Source organism: Rhinolophus ferrumequinum, chromosome 3, assembly GCF_004115265.2.
Source record: "Rhinolophus ferrumequinum isolate MPI-CBG mRhiFer1 chromosome 3, mRhiFer1_v1.p, whole genome shotgun sequence".
Taxonomy (NCBI): domain Eukaryota; kingdom Metazoa; phylum Chordata; class Mammalia; order Chiroptera; family Rhinolophidae; genus Rhinolophus; species Rhinolophus ferrumequinum.
The window spans coordinates 76,364,043-76,380,824 of NC_046286.1; the positions used below are offsets into that span (position 1 = coordinate 76,364,043).

The window sequence follows — 16,782 nt, forward strand, 5'->3', positions numbered from 1 at the left end:
TAAGAGATTTCATACAAGAGTATACTGTACAAAAGAACAGTCCAAAGAAGACATTTTTCAGAAGTTTCGACACCAAAATGAATATGCAAGCGTAGTACATTCCTATGCTTCAAATCAGCCCACGGAGTTGACTATCCCTAATGTAATCACCAAAAATATCTAGAAGATCTAAATAAAGGAACTAAAAATAATCACTTTTAGAACTTAAACTAAAATGTTTAAGGTCATAAAAATAGTCTATTAGTTATTTAAATTAACTTTCATCACTGAAATCTTGCATTTGCAAAAATACTGTCAACGGTCTTTGTAATTTGAGCAGCTATTGATGTAGATTAACACGTACGTATAAAAGCATATGACTCCACAACGTGACTAAGAGAGACTCAAACTTTTCATCTCGGACATTCACAAAATAAATGCAAAAGGAGATCTTATTTTCTTTGCATGTTCTCTATTATCTTTAGATTCCTTTGTTCAGGGATGCATATACTGCTTTCTCAAAAAGGTTTTGATATAAGTACTTTATGATAACAGAGATATACACAAATGCACGCATGCGTGCGTGCACACACACACCGCCAGTGTCAGGCGAGCCTCAACTCTAAGTCACAGACCTCTACTCAAATCTCTGTGCTGGGGTCATCGTGAGGATTCAACAAGGTTATACACAAGTTAGGAGTTTCTCCATAAATGTCAACCTCTTCCTCCCTTTCCTGTCCTTCCTCAGGGACTGATTCATCATAGGGAGTGTCTTAAGAACCAGCCTGTGAAGAATAAAGCAAGAAGCCAGCTCCAGGTAGCAGTGATGCTGGAGACCAAGAGGAAACACCTCTTAGCTCTTCATACTACAACAAACTGGGCACTACACACTCACCACTTTCCCCTTTCCTAATCTCTAACGCAACAAAACGATCTGAACAATCTGACACCCACATCATTAAAGTACCCTTATATGATTCCTTTTTCATTTCAATTCAATGCCTAGTATGTGAAGCTGGCTGAGACTAGAGACCACAGAATAACATGCCCAACTGCTTTTAGAGACATCCCTCATTCTGAGATAGGCGGACACACAGAGCATAAGACGGTATTCTAAATGCCTTTAAAAAGGTATGTATGCAGAAATAAATTTAAACAGGACCCACTATTATGGCACAGACTAATTTAGGTTAGAGTATGAATTTAGTTAGCAAAAGAGAGGAAAAGTCAAAAAGACAATTGGAAGAGGGAAATGAAACAGAAGTTAACTGAAATAATCATGATCTAAAAATGCCATTCAAAACATTTTTTTTTTCATCTTGTGGGTCTGCCCTTAGATACATAAGCAAGCACTTATACCATAAAAGATTTGGTATGAAACTGAAAGTGGAGAAGCAAAGGGTAGTGAATTCATCAGCAAAATGTCATTTCTGTATCTTTACTATCATAGCTCCACCATCTGGGTTATATTTTATAGTTAGCTGTCTGAGCCAAAAATAAAAGATGACTGGTTAAGGTTGCTATTTCTATCAACATGACACTGAATTACAGTACTATTTTTCCTCACTTCTAGAGATGTGTCATTTATCTTCCTACAATCCACAGGCAGAACCTTTTAAATTTTAGCACTAACAGTCCAGTCTTACAGAGAGCAGAAGTAGACCACTTGCACAACTATATCTGAAAAACTGCTTTCAAACTAACACAGTAAATCTGCTCCTCACCAAAGTTAAATGAGTCTCAAGAGCTTCAATATATGATCCTGGAGCTCAATTAAGAAAATTAAAATTAGTCGTACAACCTGTATGTACCATCACACAGAATATCTACTATGAAATCTGTTGATAGTATTCACTTATATTACAGAGAAAAGAGCTGTAAGTCAACCAGGTGATTAATTGCTACTGAACAGGTTGTATAACCAAATTAATCTACATTAAGGTAAAGTTCCACTGGCCATTAAACTCGAGCTTTCATACCCCAAATGCAAACATATTAATCAAAAATAGGTTAGGGTTTATCAAGTTATTCCTACTGAGGTTCCATCTCAATTATTTTCTGCAGCTTAGAAAGTTGCCACCAGGAAAATAATTGTGTGATGGAGTCTTATTTCTACTTCCTGTTCTTTTTTTTTTTTTTTTTTAAGTTTTAAGTCTTTGTGGATTAAATGAGATCTACTGATCTAGTCATTGTAAAAAAAAAAAAAAATAGGTTAGGGTTAAGGATAGGGTTAGGATTAGAGTGGGGAGAGATTTTTACTCAACGTTAATTAGAATAACCAGTGTGTGTACTCACAGTTGAATTTAGTCGGGAGGGGGGACCTCCATAAACTATTTTTTCCCTATTTTATATTGCAAGTAAATGGGCATGTACAATGATACCTTCAGCTATAAGGATTGAGTAGTGCAAATACAACTAGCTGTTATTATACAATTTAAGATGGTGTACTTATAGCTAGTAAAAAGTATGGTGAAGGTTCAGAAGTATTTACACAGGGAAATACTGGACAATACATTTCAGTCAACTTCCACAGAAGAAAATAATGGAGGCATTTAGAAAATATCCTAGCGGTACAATAGGATTAGACAACCTAGCACTGCTAAAAAATGGGTGCAGATGCATAGATATGCACACACATATTTGCCTTGACTTATTTTTTCTATGAAAAAAATCTATTTAATATCAATAAACTAAAAGCCTACATTTAATTCATTGCAGAATATCAACTCAAATATTTGGTGATATATTTAATAAAAGAAGCATGTGTCACAAATCGGCAAAAGACAGTCTTACTTTAAGACTGTTCTTTGCTAAAAATTTAAGAAAAATATTTGGTATCTGGAATATTCAGAGGTCTGAAGTTAGCTAGAACTGAAGTCTGAAACCTTGATTATCAAAGAAGGAAAATTATATCTTTTTCCACATTATAAAGTCAACATTATTTTAGAAAAATACCCATAACCCCTCTGGGTGTCTGGCAATCAATAAAAATGGGTTATTTGAGGCAGATAATTTTAAAAATTACAATAATAATGAGAAAGAAACCTTGGAATTCTGCATAATTACAAAAGCCTGAAACTAAATTAAAAAATGATTGATTCATAAACCATTTTTTGTTACCCAGACAATACAAAAGGAATGGAATAAAACTGGTCTTTAAAGATAGATGGGGAAAGAGAAACTCTATCTTCACTGAGACAAGGGATGGAGAAAGGAGGGAAAGCCATAATTTTATGGTCAGGGTTTAGTTATAGATGAGGGAAAGTGATAAACACTGTCATGACCAAGTGCCTTCTTTAATGAAGAGAGTGAAGAATAGAAACTGACCTCAAGTGACTTGAAAGAGCCACTCAAATGAATCCAGAAGTTTATGAAAAGCAAAGGCCTTTTTCAGAGATTTCAGGAGATAGTTAATCTACTTCAATTTGTACTACTTCTACATATTGGCATTAAAGTATCAACAAATCACACAGAAGTTGAAGGCTGCAAAACACCTTAGAGAGACCAGGCCAAAAGTCTCAACACGTGTTCCTGGCACCAGCAGTATCAGCAATATCTAGGGACTTGTTAGAAATGCAAACACACAGCCCCTCCAGGTGAAAACCACTCATCTAAGCAGATCTACCTTAGTTCAGAGGTAAAGAAATGGAACCGGAAATCTTTGTTTCTATAGTTAGTAAAGAAAGCATTGGTTCTAAGAATCAATCTTCTTGCTTCAGCATCATGTTCTTTGCATGGGAATTAAATCATGACTGGATTCATGGGTTTTCTTTTTCAGGTACCCAGCTAAAATTTTATACATACATGTCTGTATTGAAATGCTAATTTTTGAAAACTTAAACAATTAGCCATTCATTTATCCATTCAAAAAAATGTATTAAGGCCCTAATATTTGATAGACACTATAAAAGAGGTATACCTAATTTTTAATTCCTGTCCTCAAAAGAGCCACAATGTGGCAGAAGAGATGGGGGTGTTAGGAAATAACTGGAGCAGTTATTTGAGATAAAGCAGAGTTAGACAGAGATGAGAGAGTTCAGAGGAAAGAGAAAATTATTCTACTTGGGGGAAAAGCAAAAGACTTCAGAGAAAGCGACCTCTGAGTGATTCTCTGGCTAAAGGAATCATCCTTCATTCCTCAAGCATGTAGTGAGCAGCCATGAAACATCTTAGCCACCAGGGGTACAAAGATGGATAAACGACAGAGTCACACCTTCTCAGAGGTAAAGATCTATGACTTACGTAGAGCATTAACTACAACAAGGGGAAGGGTTGGCAAATTATTTTCTATCTGGAAAAGTAGACGATGATTCACACAGGAAATGATTCCACAGTAGAGGTTTAAATCATTAGGCAAACAGAGAGGGGAGAAAAAAAGGGTATTAAAATCAAACTAGCTCCATTTGAGAAAAAGCAGGACAACGGGAAACTTTTTGTACTATTGGCAAAAGGAATTTATAGAACTTTCAGGGATTGTTAGAAAGAAGGCAACGGAGAAGATCAGGCCTTGGAGATAGGAGGATAGGACCTATCTTGCAGAGACTTTTATTCCAGAAGCAGTAATCTGCCCTTTATCCTGAAGGAACTGTAACACCCTTGCACTTGACAATGGACGTTGTGGGATCAACAACCAGACTGAAGACTGGAATCTCATCTTAAGAACTAAACATCTAAAGTTGTACCTATGCATGCTGGGGTATCAATGAGCCAGTCAAGAAATATTTATTGCACCCTGACTATGTACAATGATATGAGACAATTTTATCCCTACCTTCATATACGTAACTATGGAGAACGCAGGTATGTATTATTATATCTCCAGGAAAAATGTGTGTGTGTGTGTTTTGTTCATTTTTTTCTTAAATCCTAAATTTCACTAACAAAGCAACAGTGTTTAAAGTAAATGATATTAAAGAGGCTTTAGATAAACTTAATGTGAGACTAAAAATGTCATAATCATAGTCTTTAATCTAAGATTTATAACAGTAAGTGAAGCTGGTATAATACAATGCAAACATTTTATTAATTTTACTGTTACTGTGTTAAATCCAGTTTTCATTGAATGGTGGTAAAAAATCTTTAATTGTCTCTATACTGCATACCACCAAAAAAAACAACAATGTTTATAAACTAATCTAATTCAAAGTTCCAATTCTCAACAATCAAAGGGTTCTCTGATTTTAAACAGACCTAAACTTTACTGGTGATAAGCTCATAACAAATCTTGGGAGAAAGAAAAATACCTAGTATATATTTCATTTAGAAATTTATTGGGACCACTGAAAATTATTTAAATATAATATTTTGAGGAGATGCACAGGGAGGACTGTTACAGGAAATAAAATAGTTTCCTTTTTATTTAAACTATACTTTTCTTCAGTTTTAAAATAATACTAGTTTAGCTGTTTGTACAAACAGTTTTTGCACTTTTTCTTCTGTAAAAATAAATGAGTTTTTTTTTAAGGAAATCCCTTAAAATTTATATAATAAAACAGTACATAATGTTAAATCAAGCAAGGTAATTATTAAAATTTGCATTTAATTATGTTAAAAAGATGAAAATATTTTACACAGTCAATGATAACAGTTAATCATACATGGCTTAATTGATTAATGGATTAAGTAGGTCTTGATTTTATACTTTCCTTTACTTCTTCCTTCAGTGCCCATGTTAATACTGAAGGTAATTAATTATTCGGAGAAATCCAAGGCAATGGGAAGGAAGTAAATGAGAGAAACAGAAAATAAGAATATTAGCTTCATTATCTATTGAATCTTGTAGCATAGGATATGCATTTGTTATATAACTATTTATTGGCACCTAATATGCACAAGAGATGAACAACACAGAGAAATTTGGTGACTTCATGAAAACCATTCTAATATGGAAGAAAGACAGTAAGCAAACACACGGCATGATCATAAGGTGCTATGGAGGCAAGGAACCAAAGAACAAAGAGGTAAAGACACAGTGATCAGGGAAATCTCTGAGAAGGCAAAGTATGCACATAGACCTGAATGTGAAGATGGAGGGAAATGCCATTCCAAATACTGGAAATAACAAGCACAGAGACTATGAGACAGGAACAATCTTGGAACATTCCAGAAGCATAGGGCAGAGGAAAGGAGGCAGAGACCAGCAGCCAAATTTGTATGGAGTTAGACAGGAGTCCGATCCATGATAAAGAACTGGATTTTAATCTAAGTGTGTTGGGAAGCCATGGAAAGATTTTGGGTAGACTCCTCAATGTCTGACACGTGTTTTTTAAAAGATCATTCCACTGTAAGTAAAACAGCCTACCAGGACAAGAAAGGAAACGGGAGAGGTGTTGGGAGGCAGATGTTTAAGGAGAGAGAGGATGGAAACCTAGACTCAGGACTTGCCCAAAACTTTCACATTATGAAAAAAATAAAAGCAGAAAACTATGGTATTATCTATAAGGCATCTTGGAGTAAGTGGACAAGGCTGCTCATAGCTCAAATTTTCAGCCTATTTGTTGTCCCAACAAACATATCTCTACATCTCTATATATCTCAATAGGTAGATAGATGATAGATAGATAGATAGATAGATAGATAGATAGATAGATGAGATAGATAGATGATAGACAGATAGATGACAGACAGATAGATGATAGACAGACATAGTAAATGTACAACATGAATGTAATTTCAATGAAAAAGGTCTTAAAGCATATAAACTCAATTAATGGTAGTCACCTTGAGAGAGGGATTAAAATGGAAGGGACAAAATTACATAAAGGAGGAGTTTTAGTCTTTACTTTATTGACTTCCATATTTGAATTTTTGTAAGTATTTATCAACGCATGAATTGTCTAATTTAGAAAATCTCTTTTAGGCCTACAGATTATATTATTACTCTCTGAATTATACTTTTGATGACATAGCTTCCTAGGAAATATTTTTTAAGTTCCGTTCTTTGAAAAAGAGATTGGATTTTAATTCCAAATGCAGTGGAACAGGCTTTTGCATAAGAGTGATATAATGTGAATTATGATCTAAATAAATTTATTGTGACAACTGAGGGGAGAAGTGGTTTGTGGGACAGCAAGAGGCAGAAGCAGAAATAATAGTAAGGATACCACTACTGCAGGGGTGCAAGGACAAGATGACGGTGTTAACCATGGCGATGGCCTAGGAAATGGGAAAAATGGACGTACCTTTGCCACCCCCAATAACGAGCATAGCAAGTGACGTGTAGTATGCCTTCCACACGCAGATTTTCAGGTAAGAAAGAAGGAAGTCAGAACAGAAGGGAGGCCAGCCAATCAGAGGGCCACCGTGTACTGCTTTTCTAATTTAAGTTGGAGAGTTGAAACATTTTGCTTAGAGATATTTGTATGAAGTCCATTTCTGAAATCAGTTTACTAATCCCCTAAATAACTACGGATATATATAACTGCTATTACCTCTAATAAATTAATCTTGAAAACAAGTAAAAGGGAAAATTACTTTTAAAAACACTTCTTTCTCTGGTCAACTCCAGTAATAAAACATGCTATCATTGCAGTTTCAAACACATTAGAAGATACTACAAAAAAATATGAAGTCATAATAATTTACTCTAAAGTCACCTAAGAAATACTGCTTTAGTAATTTAACATTTAATAGTATAATTCTTCTCTAAATCTGAAATAAAACTAACCTAAATCATAAAACTGATTTGCATTCTCTTAGCTTTTCTATCTGTTATAGGCTGAAGTCTCTGATCAGTTTTTTATCCTGAGCATGGTTAGCAGTAATTTCTTTTTTACCCCACTTGATTTGTCACTCTGTCCAGCTCTGAACTTCATTTTCTATTTTACCTGCACAAATATAAATCCCATTTGTCATTATTTTTTTTCTATATATCAAACCTAAGCTTAAACCAAATATTTCAGAAAAAAACATTCAACTTCTGTTTCAACATGTTAAATGATTCATTATTTTATATCCTGTGGCTCATGTGATTAAATGTAAAAGCAGAAATCACTATTCATAAAGATTTTTCAATATTTTACATGGATTTGAGATTTGAGTATAATGTTTCTAGAGGGGACTCAAATGTTACAAATAACAAATAACAGTTAATTTTCCAAGCTAGTCCTTAAGATGTTTTAGTCCATAATATACATAAAACACTATACTATACATTTGCAACAGGTTTATTTTTATTATATTTTCTTTATAAGATACATTGTATCACCAACTTTGAATTAGCAAAATGTTTATAATACAATACAATCTAGCCACAAGTCTACAATTATTAAAGGATGACTACTACCTTGTTTCCCAGAAAATAAGACCGGGTCTGATTATAATTTTTGCTCCAAAAGACGCATTAGGGCTTATGTTCAGGGGATGTCATCCTGAAAAATCATGCTAGGGCTTATTTTCTGATTAGGTCTTATTCTCAGGGAAACGTGGTATAAGGGGAGCTTCAGAGTCTAGAGCAAAACTGTCCAACAGAACCATGTACCACATGGAAATGTTCTCTAGCCTTCCTATACGGTGGCCCAGCAACAACATATGGGCACTGAGCACTTGAAACATCGCTAATATTTGTGAAAAATACTTAATTTTATTTACTTTTAATTAAACTTAAATAATCACATCTAGCCAGTGGCTACCTCATTGGACAATGGAGCTCTAAAATATGACTTTCAACAAAGTAGGAGAATAGCTTTTAGGAGGTATACTAATGATACTGAAATTGAAAGTAAAAAGAAGCAACTGGAGCATCACAGTAGATTTTCATATAAGAGTAATACAAATTCCACAATGTAGGTTCTGCTCTTAAGGAAAGCTTTGAGTTGGACCCTTACCTGGTAGCTAATTATGTAATGGTACCAACAAGCAAGAGTGACACGGTTAAATCTAGGATCCAATACCAGGAGTTACCCAGACTGAGAAAAGTCTTTCCATGTGTGCATATGACAGAAACGATCAAGGGTGCTTTATTTGTAACACTGTATAGTTTGCTATTACAGTTAAATATTACTTTCCTAGTTTGGATTTCATCCCAATTTTTATAGATGACAAACTCAGCAGCATGGTGATAGTTGTACTTCAATGCAAAATTGTTGATGCACCAGTTTATGTCCAGTTTCCAATATGTTTTCTCCTTCGATTTCGGGTGAGAACAACTTAAGATTAAATTATTGAAATCAAATATGTTCATGCAGTGAAAATATATATTATAAACTATACTCTCTTGAAAGGGGATTTTTACCTTAAGGGAATCAGATTGAGAATCTGAGTCTTATGTTAAAATACATAAATTGGTCATCGGTATCAATATTTTGCAATGCTAAATTTTGGCCTTTTTGCTTTTAATTGCAAGAGTAAATTCTTTTGAAGAGTGTTACACTCTCCACATACAAAGAGCATACTAACTTCTCAAGTTAAACAAATTAAAGTGCTTATTTACTTAAGTTATCTTCATAAAAGATAAACCCTCAATTATCCCCAGTGATCCCCTCTGGCTGGATCCCAGGTCATCACTTACTCTGTGACTCTGAGAACATTACATAAGCCTCCCACATCCTTTCTTCATTCTCTGAAAGTCAGGGCTGATTTGAAGGGGTCAGGTGATAACATGTGAACTGTTCTAACATGGAGTTGGCAATCAATACATTCATTTTCTATCAGAATCCTGCTAAGAAAAGTCATATATTCCGTGAGGGTGTCTACAAACTACAGCTAAGTCCTTCCGTCTGTTGATTAGAAAGAGTTATACTGCCCTACGTAGTTCAGAATCTCTTCAGTCACTCATGTGATCCCCAGGAACAGAATGATGCCTGCTTTGTCTTTATTTCTATTTCTTATACAAAACTATTAATAACCACCTTGAACCCACCCACCTATCCAACATGCATACTCCAATCAAACTTCTGGACACGGTGGCAAATACGAGATGGAAAAATACAAACAACTGCAATTCACTGAGCACTTATCTGCCAGACAGTGCCTGAGGCAATTTTGAACAATTTGCAGCCTAGACACAATAAATAAATTGTACAAGGAAAGAGATAACAAGTGATTCATCTGGGATTTTATTGTAACTAGATTTGATCCTGAAGCTTGTGCTCTATAAAACTGTGTAACTTGTCCTCCAATATTTAGCTACTACCAATAATTCACAAACCAGCTTCCGAGAAAAGTTTATACTAAGTAATCGACCAAACAACCCACAAGACGCCACAGTTAACAACTCACAAAATTCCCTTGTCTGTGGTGTTGGCACTGTGACTATATACAGTCCTTGAAACACTGAGTACAATGTTCATCTCTAGCTTAAATATTCTAAAAATAATATGCATACACACACACACACACACAAGAATACACAACACAATAATCAGTAGCAATAGAATAGAAGTTGAAATTGGAGATTTCAGGAGGGGGTGGGGAGCAGAGCTGGTAAGTCTGGTAAGAGCTGGGAAAGGCATGAACAAAAGATCTCAGGGAAAAAATCTGTTTTCTCTATTATATCAACTTCTTAGGCTAATGGACCATCCTGATTTCCTACTACAGGACATACACAGTCAGCTGAAATATATACGGAACCATCATAAAAATACCCGCACCATATTTGAGCACACGAGAACAATTCTATTATTCCTCTTTCAGCCTAACAGGGGGATAAAGTGGAATAGTGGTGGCAGGGAAGACTGGAATGGAAATACTCAGATATTATAAAATAATCAGTATGTCAAAGGAATAGAAACATTTGTCTGTACCTTTCCCATGCTTACGCCTGAGAGGTGTATGATTATAGTATAATTAATGCTGTTCCTCAGAGAAACACACTTTGCTTCATGATATAATTTTTTAAAAGTGAAAAACATATTACCAGAGGAGCTTGCTAAATTGATGATGATAACTAAAATTAACCCACATTTGTCACTAAATTCCAAGGGTCATCCATTACTGAGCACAAAAAAGACATATTTTCTACATGAGAAGAAACATAAAATGCAAAGAAAGTGAGAGAATTATTAATTAAAGTTTGTATAAAAGAAGACCAAAAACTCTTAGAAATATTTATGCTTTGGGCCTTTTGGGGGGAACAGGTCCATATTCAGAAAGACAAAGCATCAAAGATAGGCCAAAAGAAAATCATTATTCCTCAATAATCACTGTGCCCCAGTGAACAGTAAAATTATTTTTAACAATTCATTTGTTTTACAATCTCTAAAACACAATGATTCTAGTTAAATTCCTGTACAATAACCTGATCATCTAACTTCAAATCAATCCTTTACCTGTAGTACTAAGTCATCTTTAAATGTAAACATCACCTAAAATATTGTCAAAATAGTCAATCCATTCTTAATGTTTTATTTTTGCTGGCTATATATTCTCTTAAGACAAAATAAGATAAAGTGTTTATTGATGAGTCTAAGAACGAATATAGAAGATTTAATATACTGCCTTGAGAGATACTTTCCAAATCTTTCCTTACCTAGGTAGGAAAGAGAGAACTATATTTTTAACATTCCTAAAGGGAATAATCATTAGCCTTAAAACTTCCTTTCCACCAATAGAATATAAATATGGACACTTAATAAAGATGACTTGTGAGTGTTCATCTATTATGTGATCTTCTTCAGTCATTTCCTATACTATTATCCTCATTAAAAGAAATGACCCTGGTGAAATCATAAGCAATAAACTATCACTCTGATGTCACATACAGAAAGAGAGATTACATCAATCAGTAATATCCTGTCAAGTTAAAAATCAGACAGGAGAACAACGTGATAATAAGTGTCTCATATCTCACATGTTAAGGGCTAATTAGTTCGAGAAAAGTCCCAGAGGGCAGGAATTTTATTCTCTTTGATAAAAAACCGGCAGTTAAATAAAATGCCCACTAAAATTCAGCTCTAAAATTCCAGAGTTCATCAATTTTACGAGAAAAGAAAAGTGGAATCTAATTGTCCTGCAAAAATGTAACTACTTCATTCATTAAATTCATTAAGTTCTTCATTATTAGAATAAGAATTAAATTGCTTAGTAGTAAGCCAACAACATCAAGTGAATTCTGTCAACCTGTCATTGAATACACATAAAGAAAAACTAAAGAAAAACTAAATTTCCACAATTACATATATAAAAATTATTACATGATATCTTAAGTAATAAAATTAACAATGTTCTGAACAGGTAAATATCTGTGAAACAAATATCATTACATATAATAAATCAAGAATATGTAAGTATTTAAATTAAGGGCTCAAGGAGAAATTCTTCATTTTAGCACCTAATTTGTGCCCAGCACCACGTGAGCCGATATGAAAAAGAGGTTACAGTAGAATACATGTCCTTAGTAGCAGAAAAAGTATTTTAAAAAGCAGCTATCAGGGTGGCTGGTGAGCTCAGTTGGTTAGAGCATGATGTTTATAACACCAGGTTTGCCGGTTCGATCCCCGCATGGGCCAGTGTGAGCTGCGCCCTCCACCACTGGATTGAAACAACTACTTGACTTGGAACTGATGGGTCCTGGAAAAACATACTTAAATAATAAATAAATAAAAAGGAAAAGCTTTATTAAAAAAAAGCAGCTATCTATAATGTGTCAGGCATGGGCTATGATGGATGTAGCTACATAAATCTACTGAAATGCAGAGGAGAAACTAAATGTCAGGTGAAGGCAGAGAGGCTCAAAAGCAGGTTACATTCCATCTAACGTGGAAACAGAAAAGGATAATCACAGAAATGCCTGAAAATCAGACAAAATATTTTAATTCACCAAATCAGTTTGTAAGATGCCCTAACTTTGGATATTGATGCCTGGGAGGCCCGTCAATCAGGAGAATGGCATAGAGAAATCTACGTGATGGTGGGGAAAGAGAACGTTACCCAGATATGAAACATAATACCAGACAATGTAATCCATGAAGTGATTTTACCATGAAAAACTGAGGTGTGGTTTGGGTTGTGATGCAAGTGGAGTCAGCTCCAACTACAAAGTCAGCCAGAGAGATATTGAGAACAACGTGTCACTGATAGAAATATAGAAATTGGACACAGGTGGAATACAAAGAGTAAACATAAACAATGACTGTCTAAATTATTAATCATTAAAAACATAACATCGCCAGGTAGACTTACACTAAATCTTTATTTACATGCATTAATCCTAGGGACAAAAACTGACGGATGTCAAATTTGGGATAGTTGTTCTCAAGTTTCTTAAAATCAGTGGTACAGTATACAGAAGGTAATATATTCTATGAAAACAACTTCTGGATAATGAATGTGCTGCAAGTTTTCTATGTAATAAGGCAAAATCAATTTAACACTCTCTATGTCTGCAAGAAAGTCTTTAAACCAATTAAATTAACTTTCCCTTCTGCTGATTGTACTTGCTGGTCGATTATCCTTAACCCAGAGCAGAAAAGTCCTTACTTTTGAGCCATGATAGTTTCCTAGAAACCACATCTTACAGAAAGCTGTAAAGGGGATTATGTTTTACTATAGGAATGACGTTATAATTTGGGTTGAGTTTTGGACCTCAATAATTTACGATGATGCCAATCACATATTATTAAAAGAGAAAAAAATACAAATATATATCCATGCACAAATAAAATCATTGTAAATAGCAAAATGATGTTCCAAGTCATCTCCTAGAATTTCAATACCTAGGAAACCTTAAAAAGTATCTAAATTGCAACATCATATATTCTCAGATAAGAAAAGGGACATGCATTGCTTAAAATGGATACCAAAAGTTTTCAGTATATTAGGAACAAAAATAAGACTTTAACTGAGTTATACTAGTTGAAAGGTCAAGGTACTTAACATTCTATTATAGTTCATCCCCCAACTTTACAAACCACATACAATGACCATAAATAATTAGCATTGACTATAAGAGGAGAGCCAATGCCCTACAAAATAAACATATTCTACATGAATATAACAATTCTACCATATTTAATTCTGAGTATTTTTCACATACAGTACAGATGCTAGAAATCTTAGAAACATCCTTCATACATGTGTCTTTAGAAAGTGTATAATATGCAGCATCCAATAGTCTTAATTTTTAGGACAGACTTTTGGAGATTATTTAGTGCACATATCTTCAAAGTACTACTCAGGAAAGTTTTCATTTTTTTCTCCTTCAAAATAGAGAACTAAAACCACCATAGGAATTAATCCATTTAATTAATCCAGGAATTAGTCCATGTAGCATCCTGTCACGGCGAATTCAGTGAACCAGTCAGACATCAAGACGAGACAGGTTAGTTAGTATGATTGCTAGGTAGATAGAGAAAAGACAGCCATATCCTAAAACTTCAGGTTTTGAAATCACTCCTTCACTCCAGGACATAATGTAACAAGAACTTGAGATTAATCATAAAATTCCTTTTGGCCTGACAAATGGAGCAGATCTGATAGATAAGAGTGGGTTACTTTGCTGATTCCTTTAGGATGGACAAGCAGAACAAACCTGGTAGACGAATTTCATTAGAAGGCACGAGTTCCCTTCTTCAAACAGTTCCCTTCTTCAAACAGCTCCCCTTCACCAAACAGGCAAGGGAAGGTATAAAAGTATGAGCTTTTGCCTCAGTCACCGGCACCTCCATTAGGGAAGCCTCCCACTCGGGAGTTGCAACTTCTTCTCCTGCCTCTAATAAACTATCCTCTTTTTAAAACTTTTTGTCTCTCCCTGCCTGGTCCGTGTTTCCATTCTTCGGCTTCATGAGACACGATCCTGGTCCACACTCAGAAGCTGCTAGCAGCTCCAACATCACCTACATCAAAGAGACCAAGAATCTAAGCCCTGCTTTGTTTTTTACTGCATATATACTATATAATATGAGGGGCAGGACTGGGTAACTAAGGTCTCTTTTTTTATTATTATTAATTTTAAAGAGCTATGATTCTGACTTCAATTGTCAACTTTTGGCAAATGAGACTTGCTATCTTCAGGTCTCTAATATCAAGAGCAGCCTTAATGGAATAACAAAGGACAAACAAAAGGCTACATGAGTGCCCTGGTCTATGGAGAACGGGAATAGAAGCTGCAACCCTCCGCCTTGATAATAGCGAGAGAAACACAAACTTCCACAAAAAAAAGTCTTCTGTAGTCAATCCAAGGTAACTGAGATGGCTGGCAGAGGACCAGATGCTGAAGAAGACGCAGCGGTCGGCAAGTTAAAAGCAAAGGAAACATGGTATCCTGCTGCCCCAGAGTCAGAGCAATGATTACTAAGTTAAGTGCTTTAAACTTTGACAGGGATGTAGAGGGGACTAACCAGGTGTCCAAACTGAAGACATGGTCCTCCCAGGTTCTTAAACAAATCAAGATGAAAGCACCACAGGGAGGTTGAAAGCAGATGATTTTATTCACCCCCATCCTGTTATCAGCTAAGAGCTGTAGCTGGAAAATGGCTGATAAAACCAATGTAGTAATCTCCCCTGCTAGGCTTTGATCTGGTTTTCTGGCAGAAGTAGTTATTATCTACTCAAAAAAGGAAAGGTCTGATCAGGTGCAAATCTCTATTGGCACCCTGGCCTAAACTCAGAAGGCCCCCTCCTCGATCAACGTTTAAGCATTCACAAAACACTAGCACACTGGTGTTCTCAACTTTGATGAAATCATTACTCAGACTTGACAAACTGTGATTATAACACCTCTGGTTCTCTTCCAAGACTTTCGATGCATTATCTCTGCCCAACGCTTTGTCCTCAGCAAACTTGACTAGCTTATTCACTTTATTTGGAAGAGCTGGAACAAATGCACTTAAAATTAATATCAAACTGATAGGTTTCATGTGAATTTTATCAGGAAAACAAGTATAATCATGCAAATAACACTCTTAAAAGACTGACAATTCAATTTCCTAAAACAAGAACCCTGATATCAACTCTACTGTTTTGCATCTGTTGATTATAATGGATTTATCCACATATAAATTAGCCATGAAAATGTAAGTTAAAAACAATAAACAATGGAATATTTTAGTGTTAAATTAAAGAAAATATGAAGTGCTTGCAGAAAGCACTTAACCTTTGTGAATTTAACCTTTGTGAATTCCCAAAACCCATTCCATGAATACCACAGATCCTCAACCCTTCCGGTGCACATAAAATTGAGTTTATAAGCCTGTGGAGCTCAAAACTGGACAACATAGTGATCCATAGACTCTGGATCATAAACCTAAATCTCCAAAACTCCTTCAAATTCACAGTCTAACGTTCAATATCTTCTGCTGTAATCACTACAAGGTTAAACTCTAGACCAACACACGTATGGGTGTTGTGGATAAACAGTCCTTCTGTTTGGAATACAGGAATGTCCAGACTTATTCCCCCTTGAAGATACTCATGGAAATACCAGTTAAGAAGCATTCTAGTAAATGATACAAGGAATACTAGTCAGTGCAGAGCTAGCAATTTATTACTGTAATGTCTTAAAAGCCCTATAATAGAAGCTCCCATCTCACTATCAAAATTGAATTGTTCAGCAAATAAAATAAAAACTATTATTATAAAATTATAGTCCTGTCTTCCCCAAATACATACATACAGACAACCCATGGTTCATTTTTAACTATTAGTGAACATAGTTGATTGAATTATAGTAAGAGTGAAGACAACTAAACTAATATCACTAAAAGATCAAGATTTCATTACGCAAGGTTCAAATTTCTCCTCTCCAAAATGTTTAAATTCTACCTTTACCATATAAGTATTAAAAAAAAAGATGACCAAGACCAAGTCTAAATAATGAACCACTATTTCAAATGAATGATTACAAATTGCAACACTAAAATTCTATGG

At 34.9% G+C, this 16,782-nt stretch overlaps 1 protein-coding gene across 5 annotated transcripts in view; it reads right to left on the reverse strand.

The window, feature by feature from the left end:
• The window catches only part of PTPRK (protein tyrosine phosphatase receptor type K), a 505,641-nt gene that overhangs the window by 256,823 nt on the left and 232,036 nt on the right, over window positions 1-16,782 (reverse strand). The window lies entirely within an intron of this gene.